Genomic DNA, 21,762 nt, shown 5'->3' with positions numbered 1-21,762 from the left:
CACTCTTCCCTATAGCTACCAACCCCTTTCCTAACACTAGAATATCACCACTTATTTATATATATATATATATATATATATATATATATATATATATATATATATACACACACACACACACACACACACACACACACACACACACACACACGCGCACACACACAACCCCCCCCAAAAAAAACCCTTTGCATCTATCTTCTACCTACCTACATACAAGCCATACAAATACTAGCACCATTCAACCACCACCGAGCCTGTAACCCTTAGCTTTTTCTCCTGTGCCGACAATCCTTATCCCCACAAGAGGTAATGGCCAATCACACCAGTGCTCATGCATGAACTGGCGGCTGGACCCAATGGTCGCAAAAATGGCAGCATCACCACTACAACCAATGAGGAAAGACCACGAGGACAGCAACCACATCAACAATGGCCACGACCAACAGTAAGCATGCACGGAAAACCGAGGAACGACACCGGGGACCAGAGAAAGGCCACAGAAGCCCACAAACCCACCAGGGAGCATGAGAGGATCATCTGGCCACTACCCCCAATGCTAATGAGACTGGATTATGGTGATGGACCCTCACAGCCTACCACGATCACTAGGGAGAACACTTTTTTTTTTCTTTGTTGGATTACCAGGCCCACCCACGTGGATATTAACCGACCACATGGCCCAATCAGGAAAGAGGCAACGACAGGCCGGGCCTACCCACATGGCTACTACCCGACCCCATGGCCCAACTGGGAAGGAGGCCAATGGGCCTGACGAATCCCCTGGAGACACCCAGACAACAAGCAGCTACCTTGGTGGCACTGGATGACCACAAAGACCCCAACCACTGTGACTGGCCCTACCACCCAACTGGAGCCACCACCAGACCACCAGTAAGCACCTTAACAAATGAGAAACAAATGGAGACACCCCAGGAGACCAGGAAACACCCACCACAACACCATGCCTACCGGACCCTCGGAGAATCACACCATTACCCAGGTAAGCCAAGCACCACACTCACACAGACACTACCCCCCAACCATTCACCCACACGCACTCTCCTCTCAGTAATCCTTTCACCCTTCCATGCCAGTAAGTCCTGTCCCCCAACCTATATTCCCAAACTCCATCCCCACATTAAATTAATTACTACAAAGAAACACCAAAAGGGAGAGGAGGGAACTAATCCAGTTGACCTCACCCCTTCTCTCCCCACCATCCAAGGCCTACCTGCATCTACAATACCTACAGGTCATCTGGACGTAAGCTAGTTGTTACTGCACCACCAACTCACGCCAAATGTGCCTACTTCCTTTAATCCATAACAGTTAATCCTGACACAAGTCCCTCCTTCCCCTACCTCACTTCCTTTCACCTCACTCTTTTTCTTTAACCCTTTCACCACCACAATCCCACTATCCTATCCAACTACAAATACTCACATTAATTCCTACCTCTATCCCCTTCCCACACCCCTTTACCCTTATTCGTGGGACCAGGACAACTTAGTTTGTCCCAAACTACATTTATATTCCCAGGACTCAGATTGCCATCATAGGTCCCTCCTTCCTAGTGCATTATATATCTTCAGACACTGAAAACAAACCTGCATTGCACTGAGCACAGTTTCTCCTTCCCTTTATTGCGGACCTATGAATGATTTCCAACCTATCTGAAAGAAGACTCCTTCTATACGTCATTTAGATAGGATCTTAAGTAATCCCTTTTCAAAGATGCACCTTGTTTCTGATGCAAATCAAATAGTAGTGCATGAAACTCTAACCACCCGTTCACCAGCTCTGTCACCTTTAATGCACTACTCTTAGGACATAATCATAATTACCTAAGCCTCATTTGAACCATGCATTCCAAATGCTTTCTTGAAGCCTCAGTCTCTGTATGTACTGTACACTGTACTGTACACTGTACTGTCATTTTCTTCCAACACTAACAGGTTCCTTACGTGTGATGGTTATTTTGTTGTCTTTTAAAATCCAGTGGTTTACATATGTCTGCTTCTTTGTATTTAATTAACTATATTATGTTTGCGTCTTTGAATATGCTTATATAGTTTTGTTTTTTTCTGTAGAATTAACTATATATCTTATTATTCTCTATAAACATGTAAATGTTGTTATATTGTATTGCATTATTTTATTTATTTAATATATATTTATTTGCACCCAGCTGAGCCTGTAAATGGTCCACAGAAATTAGTGTTCCAGCCCAAGTAAAAAATTCAAACCACAAACAAATAAAAATAAATAAATAAACAATGAAATAAATAAATACATTAACTAATAAATACATTTTGGAAGATTAATCAATATCATTTAAATAACAGTTTTCTTGATTCTGTCACGTCTGAGGTTTAGTAAAGGTAAATAAAAAAGTAGAGTTTAGACTTATTTGTGCAGAACCAACTGAAAGTGAAACACAAAATACAAGGTAGCCTGTTGTTTTATTTGAATATATAGTTCTCCTTATATCAAACCTTTTATTAATTTAGAAAGCTGCTGCTGTTTAGCTTAGATTTGACATGGTAAATTTTGAGATAACTTAGTTTTAAGTACCTTCAAGCTGGAAGGATTCTTTGGAATTTTACAGTCTGAAGAATTTTCACTACATGTGTGACCACTTACAGTGAAAGCAGGCTGACAGCAGGTGTTTGGAATCTGGACCCCAGTGTAAGCCTGTATATAGGTAGACTTTATGCTGAAGTAAGTCACTTACACTGAGAGCAGGTCTTTTGGAATCAGGGCAGACTTACACTGAGAGCAACTTTTGAAATCTGGCCCATAGACTAGTACTGATGATTGTGAGGCGATAGACAGTCTCAAGCATTTACTTTTGAGCTCTGTCAATTAGAATATACCCCATATGCTTAGGGTGCTATTTGTAGTCATTGTACTTAGGCATAGCAGGAAGTTTTCTGGCTACTCAAGTGAGTGTTCAGGTACTTAGCCAGTGTGACATTCCCCGGTGATACATTTGGTTGGGGACACATGGCTGAAATGAAATTTGGCTGAAGAGAAATGCAGCTGTTGTGAATTCCCTGTGGGCAAACAGAAGAATGCAGTGCCATGCTCACAACTGCAATAACCAAATGCAAAGGGGAAAGATAATTACCGTGAACAACAAAGCAACATGAGACAGCAGGCAGTAAGGCAGGCCTCAGCAGCAGGCTGGCAGGTGGGCATGGTAGTGGCAGTAAAAATGCAGTGCACAGTTGGCAGCACCTTTATAAGTGGTGTGTGTGTGAACCAGTACCTCTTTCACAGTATCTAGAGAACATTACCTAAAATGTATACTGGAGCCGAAATGTGACTACAGTAGCATGCAGGACATTCTCCATGCTGTAGGACATATCTACATATTGTAGTTACATAAGCATGTACTGCACACTGAGCACAACACTCTAGGTTTCTTCTGACCTCATGCAGTTAGTTATTAAAACTGTAGGCAAGGTAGTGTGTGCTTCTCTTTGCCAGTCAATCAAACAAGACCAGCACTAAGGTAAACTGTCTTTGGAGAACCAACAGTAAACAACTAAAAACAAAAAGCTCCAAAGAAATACAGGCATGCAGAGCGATAAAAGGTTTATTAAGTCACAATCACAGAGCTTTTGGGTAACAAAACCCTTCTTCAGTGTGTATTCCTTTTCAAAAACTCTTTCACTTATGTACTTTCTAACCACATGACACAGCCACTAATTGATTAATGAGGCAATAAAACAATTAAACAATATGTAATACATTTAAACCCAATATTTTTATAATTTATAATTTATAATATTCTTATAATGCTAATTAATAATGAAAATTGTATAATATGTTGGATCTTTTCTCCCACGGCCTCTGCTGAAAAAAGGATCTTCAGCTCAGTCGGACAATCCTAGTCAACAAATGTAAAATAAATAAATAAATATTCATAGGTTTACCCTCTTCATCATTCAATCATGCAAAAACTTCATAAAACATAGACATATAAAATTTCATAAAAACATTTACTCATTTAACATAATGCATTAAATGCCTTTCAACATCATTTATTTTTTTCTAAGAACTGGTTTGATACTAACAGATGTGTTTAACCTTGGCCAACATTCAGCATTCACTCTTAAAAATCATTCTAGTTCACATAGTTCCAGGATGTTATTCAGGTCACCGCCCCTCTTATTCTTAATCATAATATCAATAACTCAAAATTTAAATCCATGATCAGTGGCCTCTTCTACAATATGTTTAGCTAGGGTATTACTAAGTATCACTCACTTAATTTCTGATTTATGCTCAGTTATTCTCTCTTTTAACTTCTTTGTACTTTTACTGATATAGAATGCACTGCACTTTACACAATTAGCTATGTTTATTATGTTTGTTGTAGCACAAGTGGCAAAGCATTTGAAAGTATACTTCTTATTATTTACTGGATGTATAAAAGTATCATCTTTCAAAATATGTACAGAACATTTGCACTTATAACAAGGGACAGTACCAGTTTTCTTTGGAGTTTTTTATTTTTAGTTGTTTACTGTTGGTTCTCCAAAGATGGTTGCCTTAGTGCTGGTCTTGTTTGCTTGACTGCTTGATACGTTTTTTTAGACCAGCCTTGGGCGCTGAGTGTTTGGAAATTATGACACAGCCTACTGGATTATCCACAAGAGTAAATCCTAATGGATGTTTCTTACATCAGTTACTACAGGTGAATGCTAACCCTCTTTTGGCAGAATTGAATAATTTACCATCAGATCAGGTACCTATTGATAATTCCTTTGATGAACTGCTGACTTCTTTGGAGAAGAAAACTAAGTCATTTAAAAATCTGCAGTGGTAAAGGTTTAGTTTTCGGGCATATTTGGAATATGGCATAGCTCCCAGGGGACTGCAGGTGCTTAAAATGCCTTCAACAGGCAACCTCTATCCTGAACTTTTGGAAAAATGGCAGCATTTAAATTTAAAATTAACTGTTGATTATATGAAGTTTCTTAATGACTTTTTCTATAAGCTGGAGATGGTTTTGCAAGATGAGACTGCTGTAGCTGAAAGTAAATTGTTAGATATGCCTGCCTTTGCTGACCATCATGCCAGTTATAATCAAATGCTGCAACATATTATTGATTTTGAGAATAAATTAATTAATATAAAAAAGCATAAATTGCTTCATGACTTCAGAGATTTTCGGAATGGAAATATTTTTCCTGGCCGAGGGGACAAGCAAATGCAACTGCTAACACAAGGGAGCTGAATAAGGTGAATGAAACTGCTATACGATGTTTGGACACCTTAGATAGATTTAATTGAATGATACTGATCCTGGTACTAATAAGGTGAATGAAATAAGTGAATAATTGATTGCTAGTGGGCCAATCCCCTCAAATGATTGTTTAGAACAACCGAGAGGCTCTATGAATTGTATAGAGACTCCTTGTTCTGAGCCAAACATTGGTATGATCCATTCTACATCTGACTCTTGTAATAATGCTATCCTTTTAGTGTTGAGGCTACTGGAAGTGGTAGCATTCAAACAGAGAGATGCTTTGAGATGGAGAACACAGGGAAAGGCCAACGGATGCAATAGATGGTGCAGCAAAGGTCCTTAAATGAGGAGCCGCACAGCATCACAAACAAAATAAATGCTGCCTTAGAAGTGAATTTATTGGACTTTCCACAATGATTATGATCTTAAGCTGCTTGGTAAGGGTTTACAATTTATACCTGCAGCTAATGACAATGTTGTTGATGCAATAATAGATTTGAAATTATTTGTTCATAATTTAAGTTTAAAATTATTATATAAAGATTGTAACACACAGATGATACCAGTATGTAAGAAATCAAGCATGTTTGTTCCTATCAACTGCCCTGTAGTGTATGCATTTTATAATGCTTGTGAGCGTGATATCAGAGAATATTATAGTTCCAATAATAAATGTAAATGCTATAATCTGACCATGACTGAGTATGAAGGACTTAAAAAGCTTGAAACTAATGAAAACATTATCATAAAACAAGCTGATAAAGGGGGAGCTGTGGTGGTCCTAAATAGGACTGACTATGAAAAATCAGTGTATGAACTATTAAGTGATGTAACTGCCTTTGAAGAAATAAGGAATATAGATGTGTCTAAGTTTGTTGCTAGAGTTAATATGGCAGTATATGACCTACAGGTTAATTCTGATATTTCATTGGAATCTCTTGTACAAAAATTCCCGCTATATATGGAATACCTAAAATTCATAAAGACTTATGCCATCCACCAATGAGGCCTATTGTCTCAGGCGGTGTTTGGATAACAGTACCTATATCAATTTATTTACAAAGTGTGTTAAGTAAACATCTTGATAAAGTGAGAAGCTATGTACAAGACATGAAAGATTTTTTGAATAAGTTGTATAGTTGGTTTAAAGATACACAGATATCTGATGATTTTTTGTTTGTTACTCTTGATATATGTTTGTTATTTATGGTTATACCTACTGTCTATGGAATAAATGCAATACTCCAGTTTTTATGTGTTAATGTGAATATCAGAGGGAGAGATGTAGAAACAATATGCGAACTGTTAGAAGTAATACTTGATAACATCTTTATGTTTCAAGAAAATTATTATCATTAAAAAACAGGAATTGCAATGGGTACATCAATTGCAAATACGTATGCTAATATTGTGATAGGGCAATGGGAGCTAGAACACATTTCTGATAACGTGTGAATTGAATAGGAAAGCATTTTTTTTTTCAAGCATTTTGTGGATGATATATTTCTTGTATGGGCAGGTGACATTACTGATTTGAATATTTTTGTTGAATATTTGAATAGCACGACAAATATATTGCATTTTACATCAGAATATTCGAATAATAATATCAATTAGAGGATGGTGAAATTAAAACTTCAATTTATAGAAAACCAGTTCATGCAAATAGGTATGTACACTGAACTAGCAAGCACGCACCCCATACTTTTAACAGCAAAGTAAAAATACAACTTATGAGAGTAAGTAGACTTAACACTGATAAACAATTATACAATAATAATATGAATGAGATGTTATTGTAATTTAAGGAACAAGGTTATGAAAATACTTTATTAGAGAATCCTAAAGCTGAGGTATTGCACAGCAGAAATGATTGTTCTAAGCCCTATTACTCTGAAAAAACATTATTGACTAATAATGTTGGTTTCAATAAGGAAAAACAGCATTTGAGATATATTACTACATTCAAAAGGAGAACTAGAGGTATTAAAGATATTATTACAAAATCTGGGATATCTTGAAATCAGCAGCAGAAACAGTAAATGTGATAGGTGCTACACTGGATTTTGGTTACAAAAAAATTAGGAACTTAAAACAGAGGTTGTGTTGCAAGGATATGATAAGGAATACTGAAAAGAGAACACAGATATCTATGAAAACTGGTACTGTCCCTTGTTATAAGTGCAAATGTTGTGTACATATTTTGAAAGATGATACTTTTATACATACAGTAAATAATATGAAGTATACTTTCAAATGCTTTGCCACTTGTGATACAACAAACATAATAAACATGGCTAATTGTGTAAAGTGCAGTGCATTTCTATATCAGTAAAACCACAAAGAAGTTAAAAGAGAGAATAACTGATCATAAATCAGAAATTAAGAGAGTGATACTATAGCAATAACCCACTTCTGGGTGTGGGTAATACTGGATTTACAAAGCCAACCGTGGGTAAATCCAGCATTACCCACATCCAGAAGTGGGTTATTGCTATTATACAATGACATTATTTAAGAAAAAAAATAATTACTTTTCTTAAATAATGGCATTGTATAATGCCTCCTTGCTGCCCTTCCGCAGCTGTCTGGTATTCCGCGGAAGTTCTGATGTACTGCGCATGCCTACACAGTACATCAGAGCTGTGGGCAAAAGCAACGGAGAAAGCAAGATTTCCGTTGCTTTTTCCAAACTGTTTCGCTATGTTAAATGGGTTTAACATAGCGAGACAACTTTAAAATAAGCAACGGAGATCTCTGTTGCTTATTTTAAAGCTGTCTCGCTATGTTAAACCCATTTAACATAGCGAGACAGGTTTAAAAAAAAAGCAACGGAGAAAGCAAGATCTCCATTGCTTTTTACACACTGTGTCGCTATGTCAAAGGAGTTTAACATAGCGAGACAGCTTTAAAAAAAGCAACGGAGATCTCCGTTGCTTTTTTTAAACCTGTGTCACTATGTTAAACTCCTTTAACATAGCGAGACAGTGTTTTAAAAAAGACTTATACTAATGGAAAAAGTCCAGGGGACCGGACCTTTTTCCATTAGTATAAGTCGATTTACAACATGCACGCTGACCAATTAGCATGCGCATTTTGGAATATTAATGGGGGGGTCATGGTATAATTAGTAATACCCTAGCTAAGCATATTGTAGAAGAGGCCACTGAGCATGGATTTAAATTTCGAGTTATTGATATTATGATTAAGAAGAGGAGAGGCGGTGACCTGAATAACATCCTGGAACTATGTGAACTAGAATGGATTTTAAGATTGAATGCTGAATATTGGCCAGGGTTAAACACATTTGTTAGTATCAAACCAGTTCTTAGAAAAAAATAAATGATGTTGAAAGGCATTTAATGTATTATGTGAAATGAGTAAATGTTTTTATGAAATGTTATTATGTTTTATGAAGTTTTTGCATAACTAAATGATGAGGGAAATCTATGAATATTGTGTTGTTTAAAAGTATTACAAATTGTTTAATTCTTTTATTGACTCTTATTGATTAATTAGTGGCTGTGTCATGTGGTTATAAAGTATATAAGTGAAACAGTTTTTGAAAAGGGATGCACTCTGAAGAAGGGTTTTGTTACCCAAAAGCTCTGTGATTGTGACTTAATAAACCTTTTACCGCTCCGCGTGTCCATATTTCTTTGGAGTTTTTTGTTTTTAGTTGCTTCTCTTTGCTCCCAGAGAATTCACAAAATGCCCTATTTCTCTGCATCTGAATGTCATTTCAGCCATGTGTCCCCAACCAAATGTACCAAAGGGAAATGTCACGCTGGCTAAGTGCCTGAACCCCTTAAGTGCAACCGAAGCACGATTCATAGATAGCAGTTGTACTTAAATGTGCTGGTTTTAAGTAACCTGAGAAGATCATAGGAAAATTAAGGTATAATAAGATGTAAATGAGGAGTGTGTGGAAAATCTGCAATTATCTTATGCTAATTTGGATCCCTTACTTCCTTATTGTGATTCATAGCCACTTTTTATGCACTATGCACAGGGGCTAGAAAAATTCCAACAACACCTTTTCTATCTACTGTGCAGTCAGCAGAGTTGTACAACTTGCTGCCATCTTACCTGTTTGCCAAACCTTGTGGACGAGACAGATGATATACAGGTAGTGTCTCTCACATGTGCAGATTTTCCTAAATCATAGCAATAAAATGATGCTTCTTGTAAGAGTACCATCGGTCAACATGTGTCACTGTTGAGGTGTAAGTGACAGACCTGCTACATATAATTTCAGGGTTTCAGTGTAGAGAAGCAGATAGTGTAAATCCAAACCTAGTGTCCCTATTACCCTATGCTGATATTCAGGAATGTTTTTTGTGTTTTTTTTTTTTTTTTCTGGTATTGTCGCATTCCAGAAGAAAGTGCTGTGGTAACTAGAATGCTATGTGATTTCTGCCCTCCTGCTACTGCTTTTGAAAGGTGTCATAAAAAAGCCCCCTACTTCTTATTGATAGCAGCCAATAACTGATTCAAAACATACATGATCTCTGGGGCATATGGACAAAAGTATCATGGAAATGGGCCCACATTTCCACCATAGTGTTAAACGTGTCCTCAGAGCGTCCAAAGGGATGCGATTTTCTTCAAGATTGATACTGTCCATTCTGTGTCTTGCTCCTACCGTTGCTTCATGTTATAAAGTGTAATCAAGTACTGTGGCAAAAGTGACAAACTGACACCTGTCATCCTTCTATGAAAGTTTTAGTAAATGTGGACAATGACTGTCTCTGTATTAGACATGTCCTTGTAGCACTAGTTCTGACTTGAGGTTTTCTACGTTCGCTTGCTACTGCCTGTGCTGTGCTGGCATCTGCTACAATAGTAGTAGTTGAAGATATGTGTATGTGGGCTAATACGTACAGTAAGGCATTTCATTCATCGCTTGAAATCACCTGCCCCTTTACCCATTCAGAGTGGCAATTATAAGCATTACACACCTTGATGCATGTAAACAAAAGTAAAAACCTTTCTTTCCACATTTCCCAATCATGTCATCCACAAGTAGTGTAAAAGCATTAAGCTACATGTCTTACCAGTAAAGTAAAGTAAAGTAAAGTAAAGTTAAGATACTGATCAAAAGTCAGTGAAATACAGTGATGCCTGCCTTTTCCAACTTATTTCTTCTTGTCCCTGTTACTCAGAAATTATTTTAATTCAGTGGTAGTTTAAATGGTCTGTCAGCACTGAATGCAGGTGAGAACAGCCCAAAATAGAGGGCTGAGGAAAAGTGGCAGAAGTTGTATCTGATTTATTACCTATACAAATTAGGCTCAGCCGCATTGTGCTTAATGAATTGCACTGTAGCTCATGTGTGTATCTCCCTGTTAGGTACAAAATGGGCTCAATGAACATGTATCTTCCTCTGCATGTTACTAACTTCATGGAACCCAACTTAGGACAATTCGAATATGTGCATCTGCTGTGAGCATTCCTATGCAGAGTTACACTTGACTTTACCATAATCAATGCTGATCATCCAGGCTTAGCTAATTTGTATATGGGCATTGTGCTATTGTTCACTTATCACCCTTGTGCTTCCCTGAACTATGGGATTGTAAATACCACCCTTAGTGTTATTAAAAATGTCAGAGAAAGTCTGCTGTTCTGTTTGTAACACTACCTTTTTGGTCAGAGATTCAGAGAAATTAAAAAATAAGAGCTTGTTTGTATCATTGCAATCTTTCAAGTTCAGCATTTTTTCCTGAAATAATTATTGTTCTTTGAATGCTCAGTCATCACAAAACTTGTGGCTTTTGGAGAGTACTCAAAATTAGATCTCTTCATTTTATTTTCATCTGGGATTTAAAATATTTAGTAATTATAGTCTTTATTTCAGTAGATCCATTAAGAAATTTAGATAAAGCACTCTGTAAGAGTACTGGAACTGCTTTCAACTCCACAGATACTGCCAACATATCTCTCTTAGGTTTAAGATTTCTTTGATTTAGCACTGGTAAATTGTCTTCTGGTTTCAATCTTTTTGACTTTACATCTTGACTGGGTGTTACTAGAGCAGAATGAATATTTTTTATTGAATGTCTATATAAACTTGGTTGACATCCGGCTATATCCCACCAGACTTCCACCAATTAATGTGATGTCTACTACTATCATGGGTCAGTAACTAAGGCGTTTCAATCCTCACTACTGACTGCAATATGAGCCTGTCACTTAAACAGAAGTAATATTTCACAATTTTCCCCTAAGAGCACAAAATGAACACACTCTGTTTTTCTGAGACTGGATTATATACCTCTGTCCACCCAAATGTATTTTCTTATTACACATTTCAGAGCAAAGTGTCCCAATTTAAGACCTCTGACGCACTCACACTCAAAGTAAATTTAAATATCACACATCAAAACATGTCTGGGAAAGCCTGACACAGATTTTCAGCTATGTCTCTTTCCCAAAATAATACAGTGATGCTGCCACCAATCAGAGGGTCTTCATGCCCTTCAAAAGGGGTGGCCAATTATGAAAATTAATTATCAAAATAAATGATAGCTATGACCAGAACAGCCATGCCTCGATGTGACCTGGGGACTATCAAATGGATAGAAGCACTCTCTAAAGAAAAAGACTGGTTTCCAGCCACAGCGTAAAATAATGAAAAACATTTAATAATAAGTAAAAATGATTACAAGACTGAAAATCAATAGCTCTCAGTAAACACTAGAAATTCACCCACCAGAAATGTAAAATCAAACTGCAGATATGAGTCCATTATTCAAGAAAAACTCTACCTTAATAACTAAACTTTCCTGATCTAACTGAAGAGTGCTGTCCCTGATCTACTCTAAGATATAGTAGCAAGGCTAAGGCAAGCTTACAGTTTTCTTGGTGAGTTTTCTTTTCTTGGTGTTCACTGACTGCTCAGTCCTTGACAAACTGCTCTGTACTTGACAAACTGAACAGCTTCTCAGTCTCAACTTTCTAATTTCAAAATATAACAGTCAGTTGTAAAAAAAAGATTATTTTTCTGTCACTCAGCTGTTTAATTTATCTATTAACAATAAGGAACATTCCAGTCACATCACTCACTGCTCAGCTGATTCTCCACAGTTTGTACTTTAGAATGTTCTTCTCAAACATGGGCTGTTAGAACTGTATCAATGCAGTGACAGATGCTTTAATCACTCTGTTTAAACAGGGAAGTACTCAACATTCTAAGAATTATTTACATTTGCACACATAGGCATGCTGGCATACAAGTTAATCTAAGAATATGCACAAATCTCCTGCTTGACATGCTAACACAAATGACAGTGTATTCAGTTTCTTCACACTCCCCCCCATGACTGAAGCACATTTTTTCAAGTGACCCTTGAGAAAAATAGCTCTACCTGGGAATATTCACCCATTCCTCTCCTGGACATTCCATCTGCATTGGCATTATTAACCCCACTGTGATGTTGTATAGTCATATCATATGCTTGCCATCCTAGACTCCACCTCATACCATCTTTCTTGGCACTAGTACTAGTGGGGAAGTCCAATGACTGTTAGACTCTTGAATTACCCCCCAGTTCTAGCATTTCCCTTATTTCTTCTTTCAGAGTCTGCTTGACTCTCTCAGGTACTCTGTAAGGAACTTGCTTAATAGGTTTTTGGAGTCCTGTGTCCACATGGTGCTGCACCACGTCAGTACACCCAGGTTTCCCTGTGAACATATCCCCAAATTCCTGCAATACTGTTTTTATCTCCCAGACTTGATTAGGAGTTAACTGAGGTGATATGGCAGTCTCTTCCACAGAGGTGTCAATCCTAGCTTCACCCAAAAGATTGGTTATCATATCTCTTTCAGACTCTTCCTGCCATCCACTATGAATGCTCGATATTAGGGCCTCCCTGTCATGATAAAGTTTCATCATATTCACATGGTACATTTTGAGTCCCCAGTATCCTACCTACCAAATTTATTATATAGTTCACATTACTGATTTTCCTCACCACCTCAAAGGGTCACTCCCAAGCTGCTTGTAACTTTTTATGTCTAACAGGAACAAGTGCCATCGCCTTCTGTCTCTCAGCATACTCTCAAGCCTGAGCCTTCCTGTCATACCACACCTTCTTTTGTTGCTGAGCCACTGCCAGGTTCTCTTCAGCCAAGCACATGAGCTCTTTAAGTCTTGTCTGAAAGTTGAGAACATAAGCCACAACAGAATCTTTGTGAGATTCACTCTCACCTTCCCACTCATCTCAAATTAAATCTAAAGGCCCCCTCACCCTATGCCCATATAACAACTCAAAGGGTGAAAAACCTGTAGATTCCTGTGGTACTTCCCTGCACGCAAATAACAGATGGGGCAAATACTTGTCCCACTCCCTTTTGAACTGGTCTGCAAATGCCTGTAGCATAATCTTCAATGTAAAGTTTAACCTCTTCACAAGACCATTAATCTGGGGATGGTAGAGGTGGTCTTTATATGTTTCACCCCACAATCCTTCTACAGACAAGACAGCAGGTTTGACATGAAGATGGCACCTCAGTCAGTCAGTATTTCCTGTAGAAAACCTAATCTGCTGAAGAGTTCTATCAAAGCATTTGCCACCTTCTCTGCCTCAATAGACAACACAGCCACTGCTTCAAGGTAGCTTGTAGCACACTCTACTATCACCAAGATGTTTTTCTTTCCTGTAGAACTTGGAGTACTCAGGAGTCCCACAATATCCAAGGCCACTCTCTGAAATGACTCTTCAATAACAGGCAAAGGCATTAACGGAGCCTTAGCCTTGTCCCTTGCTTTACCAACTTTTTGGCACTGTTCACAATTCCTGCAATATCCTACCACATCCCTCGCAATCCTGGTACAATCAAAATTTTGCATAATACATCTTTTAGTGCATCTTATGCTCATATGACCTGAGAAAGAAATGTCACCCCTATGGCTAAGAGTGGCAGATGGCAAGCTCTAGGCACTGCCAACTGCCATATCACTTCACCTTCTAGTCCACCTCCAGGATTCCATTCTCTATAGAACAAACCTTTGTTCCAGTATGCAGACTACCCTCTTCCTTGAGCCTCAGGTACCTCCTTAGCCATCTTCCTTAAGCTTTGTTACATAGGATCCATAAGTTGAGTCTGTTTCAACTCTACTTTTGTGACCATCCCCATCTCCCCTTTTGCAGGAAGCCTAGTCACTTCTGACAGCTGAGCCTCCCTGTCACTCTGAGTACCACTACTCACTTCCGTCCTTGCAGTCACCATGTCCAAGGGAACATCAGTACCTGTACCCACCAGCAGCTGTGGCTCACATTCAGACTTGTTGATGTCAGATATCACTTTCTCTGAAACAGCCACCATGCCATTCCCAGCTTCAGGTATGAGATCTTTCTGGTGTCTCCAAGACTAATACACCTACATGCCTTTCTCCAAGTCTGACTGCATGTCACTGCATGTACACAAGATACTGCATCATCAAAGTCATTCCCTATCAGGACATCTGCAGGAATATCCTCAAACATGCCTACATGCTTGCTTCCTCTTCCACTCTCCCAGTCAAGATGAACCTTAGCCAAAGATATTTGGAACAAGGTCCCTCCCAATGATCTGACCTGAGTGGACTGCCCAATCAAGTACTGCCCTTTTCTAAGTCCAGGCCTCACAACGGTTATATCAGAAGCTGTGCCCCTCTTAGCAGTTACTTGTTTACCATCTATTAAGATTGGGTATAAATTTTGGTGGTAATTTGGCACCCAGGTTGTTTCTAAACAACTTACTACTGGCATTTTGTCATCACCACTTGCTGGCTGCCTCACCTTTTGTTTCTCACCCTGCCTTGATGGACATTTGACTGCTATGTGTCCCCTCTGGTTACACTTGAAACATCTTTTCCCTAACCATGCACTTGGATTAGTAGTTTCCCCTGTTACTGGGGTACTCTGTTGGATTGGTTTAGATTGCTCCCCATGGGTTTGCTTATGTCCATGTACAGCACTGGATATCCCTTTCCACTGCAGTGGTGCTCTGCTTGCCAAGTAGAGATCCCTATTTTTCCGCAATTCATCTGCAGAGTTGCACTCACAGTTTGCTAACCAGACTCTCATGTCATCAGGCAAAGTACTGAGGGCTTGTTCCCTCACCAAAAGGTCTGCCAGTCTCTCAAAAGTGATGACCTGACACCCAATCACTCATCTGTGAAAATAAGTACATAAGTAAGCAATATAATCACATACACTTTCATCTGCCTTGTGTTTGTGCCCATGAAACTTTTTCCTATAAGCTTCAGGTGTAAGTTTGAAACCATCAAACAAGCAACATTTCACTTTTTCAAAGTTCAAGCAATCTACATCATTTAACTTTGCCACAGCCTGAACAGCTTTACCATGGAATAAGGAAGTCAGGAGCCAAACCCAGAGCTCATGGTCAACATCATATTGTCTACATACCCTCTCAAAAATATGAAGAAACCTATCAAAGTCATCTCCATCCCCGTACTGAGAAAAACGTTTACTGACCTTTTCTGCTTCTGGGGTCCAGTTGTTCCCTTCCCCATCCATGACCCCCTCAAAGGGCTTGAAGCTCCATTTCATGCTGGTACTGTCTCTCATTGTTCTTGGCTTCTAAACACCTCAGTCTCTCTTTGGTCTTCAGCCGTTTAATCTCTAGATCATATTGGTACTGCTTCTCCTCAGCCTCTAGATGTCACTTTTGCTCCTCTGCCTCCAGTTCCAGTCTCCCTAACTCTAGATGGATTCTCAAGTCCTCTGAATAAAATGTAGACTGTCCCATCTTGGCAGGCTGCACATCACCAGCACCAAACTGGTCAGAGATGTGGCTGCAACCAAGGCTGAAATAATTGCTTCCTTGGTCAGGTTGGCATGCAGCAATCCTCTGGCTTTACATTCCTTAGCCAACTGGATTTTTGTCAGCCTGCTAAAATCTTCTGTTGACAACCTTGCCTGCTATCCCTGACTATATATTTAAAAAGATATGTAAAACTGTAGTGGACTGAAATTCTGAATGTTTACCTTGTGGCTGTTAAGAGTGCACACCTTAATGACAACTACTCACAGGCTACTGGAATTCAATTAAAAATCCCACCACTGCCACCAATTAATGTGATGTCCAGCTATATCCTGCCAGACTGCCATCAATTATTGTGACGTCTGTTACTATCCTGGGTCAGTAACTAAGGAGTTTCAATCCTCACTACTGACTCTAATATGATATTGTCACTTAAACAGAAGTATTATTTCACAATTTTCCCCTAAGAGCACAAAAGAAACATGTTCTATTTTTTCTGGGACAGGACTTTATACCTCTGTCAACCCAAATATATTTTCTTATTACACATTTCAGAGCAAAGTGTTCCAGTTTAAGACCTCTAATACACTCACACTCAAAGTAAATTTAAATCTCACACATCCAAACACTTCTGGGAAAGCCCAACACATATTTCCAGCTATGTCTCTTTCCCAAAATAATATGGTAACTCTGACACCAATCAGAGGGTCTTCATGCCCTTCAAAAGGGGTGTCCAATTATGAAAATTAATTATCAAAATAAATGATAGCTATGACCAGAACAGCCAGGCCATGAGGTGACCTGGGGATTATCAAACAAGGGTAGAAGTACTCTCATAACTCATTACAACTGAGTGACATCTCCAGGCATTTCTGCAGCTACCTCCTACTGCTCCTCTAGGCGTCAAATAATACTTGTTCATACTTGCATTAATAATTCCAAAACCATGCTACACACAAGGTATCAGAATATTTTATCTTGAAGCATACATGATGGCAAGCACAACTGTATTCATATATGAGCTCTGTCAATTAGTGTTTAGTAGAATTGTGAGGTGATAACTTAATTATTTAAAGACTGAAGCCACATCCACTGGGAGTTAAAGGTATACACTTAAAATAGCTCTACTGGAGGAAATGAGTTAAGAAAAACATTGGTTTCCAGACACAATGTAAAATAATGAAAAATATTTAATAATAATTGAAACTGATTACAAAACTGAATCTCAATAACTCTCAATAAACATTAGAAATTCAACCATCAGAAATGTAAAATCAAACTGCAGGATTGGAGTCAGTTATTCAAAAAAAATTCTACTTTAATAACTAAACTTTCCTGATCTAACTAAAGAGAACTGTCCCTGATCTACTGTAAGATATAATAGCTTGGCCAAAGCAAGCTTCCATTTTTCTTGGTGAGGTCTCTTTTTTTGTTGTTCACTGACTGCTCAGTACTTGACAAACTGCACAGCTTCTCAGTCTCAACTTTCTTCAGTAGTCTCACCTCTCTAGTTTCAAAATATAACAGTCAGCTGTAAAAAAAGATTCCTTTTCTGTCAATCAGCTGTTTAAATCATCTCCTAGCAACAAGGAACATTCCAATCACATCACTCACTGCTCAGCTGATTCTCCACAGTTTGTACTTTAGAATGTCCTTCTCAAACATGAGCAGGTAGAACTGTATCAAAGCAGTGACAGATTCTTTAAGCACTCTGTTTAAACAGGAAAAATACTCAACATTTTAAAACTTATTTACATTTTCACTAAAAGGCATGCTGGCATACAATCAAGTTAATCTAAGAATATGCAACAATCTCCTGCCAGACATGCTAACATAGATGATAGTGTTTTACTTTCTTCACACTTGTATTTTCAAGACCACTGATTTTCCATTTATCTTATAAATAAATAGTAACCAAGCTAAATAAGTTAGCATTTCAAACTCAGCTACTCCATTTGTCAATTTAAATAAAAGTTGTCCATGTTCATACTTTCACCTGCAAGTTAAATACAGTTTTACAGAGCAAGAGTGACTAAGAAAGGAAACTATGGAACCAAACTTCTACCAATAAGCTTCCATCTTGAAAAGACCCATTCTTATGGAAAATATAATAGGAACATACAAACAAGAGACATGCTCTTAAGAAGTCATTGATACAGAAAGAGTAAATAACAAAAAGCATACAATCAATGACTATGAATGCTAGATAGATGAACAAGAAGAACATGCATGGGACAGAAAGAAGGAAGAGAAGTAGATGGGAAGCAAGTAGAAAGTAGATGAATTAGTGGAAGTGACAGAGGTAAACATGAGGAGAAATAATAGAATGGAAGAGGAAAGATGGAAGGCATAGGATGTGTACTGAAGAGGGAAAAAAGAAGTGGATGACAGTAAGATAAAGTACATAATTTAAAGTATGACAAAAAGTAAAACTACTGGAGAAGAAGCAGGGGGCAAGAAACTGACAAAAAGGGACAGGTTTAAAATCATGGCACAACAGATTCAGAGGAAGAAGATGGAGAATAGGTGGTATAGGGAAGGGTTGATGAGAATGATGTCATCCAATTATGTAGTGTACAAAAATCAGGAAGACAATGTACGGACAAGAATGAGGATGTCATCATGTAGGATTATTGTTACACCAATGCTGCAGTACCACAGAGACAATTTTGAACAACATGTGTCCATTGTTAGAAGAAAATACTTCTATACTGCTCTGTCTATAAACAAAAGGATTGTGTCTAGATCTAGGGATGTTATTCTCCCCCTTTACTCAATCCTCATTAGGCCAGCCATTGTATATAATGTCCTCTTTGGCATGTATCTGTCCAGACACATGGACCAAATGGAATGCCCACAGAGATATGTTACTAAAATGATACAAGACCTACACAACCTGTCCTACATGGACCAACTCAAAGCTCTGTCACTACACTCGGTATCCAACAGACTTCTAAGAGATGGCCTGTGTCTGAAATACAAGGCATCCTCCAGCCCATCACTGGTGTATTTACTACAAATCAGCAAGTCAAATGGCACCAGAATGGTTTGGAGGGACAGATATATTATACAGAGGGTACCACTGTTGTGGAATAGACTCCCCATCTACATAAAACAAAGTTCATGCCTATCCATTTTCAAGCACAACTTAGATCTATGGATAGGAAGCAGAAAATTTATCTCAGGACTACCCCCTGTACTACTAATGGACACAGGCAGGTCCTAAATGCTTTATCCCATCCATGGATCACCTCAAATGATCTATGGTATGATCCCCATTATTTTATTAGGGGTAACAGATAATTATTGACCATGGCATAGGTAAGGCCAAGCTATCACCGAATGGGATAGGTTATTTAGATTACAAAAGGGGAATTTGGCTAAGCTTAAAATGTCCCACAGGGGCAGCTAGCCTAGTACTTACCTATGAACCTATAAGGGTAATTTCTCATATGAGACAAATAGGGAAGTGGAAAATAGTAGTCAAACAGGGCTAGAGATAATAGATGTGGTAAGACTGTGGGAGAGGGAGCTTGTTTCAAATATTTAAAATGCAGTAAGAAAATGAATTTCATGTATCAGTTACCTGATTTTGACAGGCATAAAAGGTTGTATTACAATTACATATGAATGGAGACACACCAAGACAAGGTATAGGAAGGGGGATTTGGTATTATATACCTGGTTGGCACATCTCTGCCTCATAATTCAGCCTCCACCTGGAAACTGGCATCTATAGCAGTTGTGAAACAATGTAGACAAGTCTGTTTTCAGCAGGAGGTTTTTAAACAGCACAGAAAAAACATTTTGTGTACCCTGCTGGATGTTTGCTTTTCTTGTCTTTCCACTCCCTTTCTTGGCATATTTGGGCACTGGAAGATGGGTGCAGTGTATGGTTCAATAGAGGACAGGGGCCTGTTGATCATGGAGGAGAATACAATATAGCTTACTTAAGTTTTAAACTAATTTCATGGAAGTTAAAGGATATACTTTTATCTGTTACAGTCACTGAATTCAAGACATAAATAGAAATGGAGCCTGACACTAAAAGGTAAAGGGAAGTCTTGAATATTAAGGGCCAAACCCAGTGTATGTGTTAATCCAAGTGTTGAAGGAAAGTATGCCTGTTATGAGAAAGATAGTAAGGGAAATAGCCAAGACAACTATACCAGGGATAAATACCAGTAACTTTAAAGTAATTTGGAATTTTTGAGTGAGATAAGACCAAGAGAGGATGTAATCATGTATTCCAGAATTCAGATTTCATGCATTCAACTTTATCCTGTTTTGTTGAATCAAAACGGTATCTGCTCAGTGGGATACCTACTATAATCCTATATACTCTATATACTATTGAACAGAATAGCTGATGCTCTTGTCATTGCTCAGGGATGCATCATTATGGGTCTGCCTAGAAATCAGGAAGAGCAAGGAATGCTACTGATCAAGAAGTAGAAAAACAGGTGACTGGATAAAGGGTAGTTGATTAGGACCATTGAAAGCTGTTACCAGTAAGTGGGTGTGCCAATGTAACATCATTTTTTTTAAAATTAACTCATTACATCTGAGTAATGTCTCCAGGTGCATCTGCAGTTAACTTACATTCTTCTTCTTCTTCTTTTGGCTGCTCCCATTAGGGGTCGCCACAGCAGATCAACTGTTTCCATTTCTTCCTGTCCTCTGCATCTTGCTCTGTCACACCAACCACCTGCATGTCCTCTCTCACCACATCCATAAACCTTATCTTAGGCCTTCCTCTTTTCCTGTTACCTGGCAACTTCATCCTTACCATCTCTTTCCCAATATACTCAGCATCCCTCCTCAGCACATATCCAAATATTGCTTGTCAATATTTGCATCAGTAATTCCAAAATCATGCTATGTACAGGGTTTTAAAATATTTCTTCTTAAACCTTATACAATGGCAAATTCAAGTGCATTAATATTTGACCTCTGTCTGGTGCAAGTAAGTTATTAACTGTTATTTTTATGATATTAATTTATATACATATAATTTTAACATTTCTCTAAATATCTCAACAACCAAGTAACACAGATAGAACTCCTTAGCCTCACATGAAAGATCCCAGCTAGATGAATAAAATACTGCTGACAGTACTTGTAACTTTAGTCATTGTTGATATATTGTATGTTGTTTCAAAACATTACAAATGTAATAGTTACTGTGTTTACTTTGACTTATAAAATTCAGTTTAAGACCTAGAACCTAAAGAATACTGCCACTATAAAAATAGTTTGTCCTGAAGAGTGTGCCATTGATACTTCTTTCATAACCCCTATGGTTCCAGAGATATGAACATTTGTTTGAACTGTGAGGACATAATTTGATTCTGTCAAAAGGCTTAGGCTCCACCCACTGGAAATTACAATGCAGATTTTCTGAGCTCCATTGGAGTGAATGAGTTAAAAGCAACAGCTAGCTCTAATAAACAAGGAGTTTTCTTCGTTAAAGGTAACAAAGAAAAAGGACTGAAGGTATTATATACGTAATGATAAAATAAGTTTCTTCATACTATATACGTATTTGACTGTGGTGTAAGGAAGAATGTGCCTATAATTCAGTATCCATGAATTATATATTGTTTTAAATAAATTAAAACAATAAAGAAAAAGTGACCAGGCAATTGCTTATCTGCATCTGCTGACTTACTTCAATGTTTTCTGTTTTGGTAACATTGTTGTCCTAAAACTTTTTGCTCATTCCATA

This window comes from Protopterus annectens, chromosome 1.part1, assembly GCF_019279795.1.
Source record: "Protopterus annectens isolate FY-2018-M chromosome 1.part1, PAN1.0, whole genome shotgun sequence".
Taxonomy (NCBI): domain Eukaryota; kingdom Metazoa; phylum Chordata; order Ceratodontiformes; family Protopteridae; genus Protopterus; species Protopterus annectens.
This window is presented reverse-complemented; position numbering follows the sequence as displayed.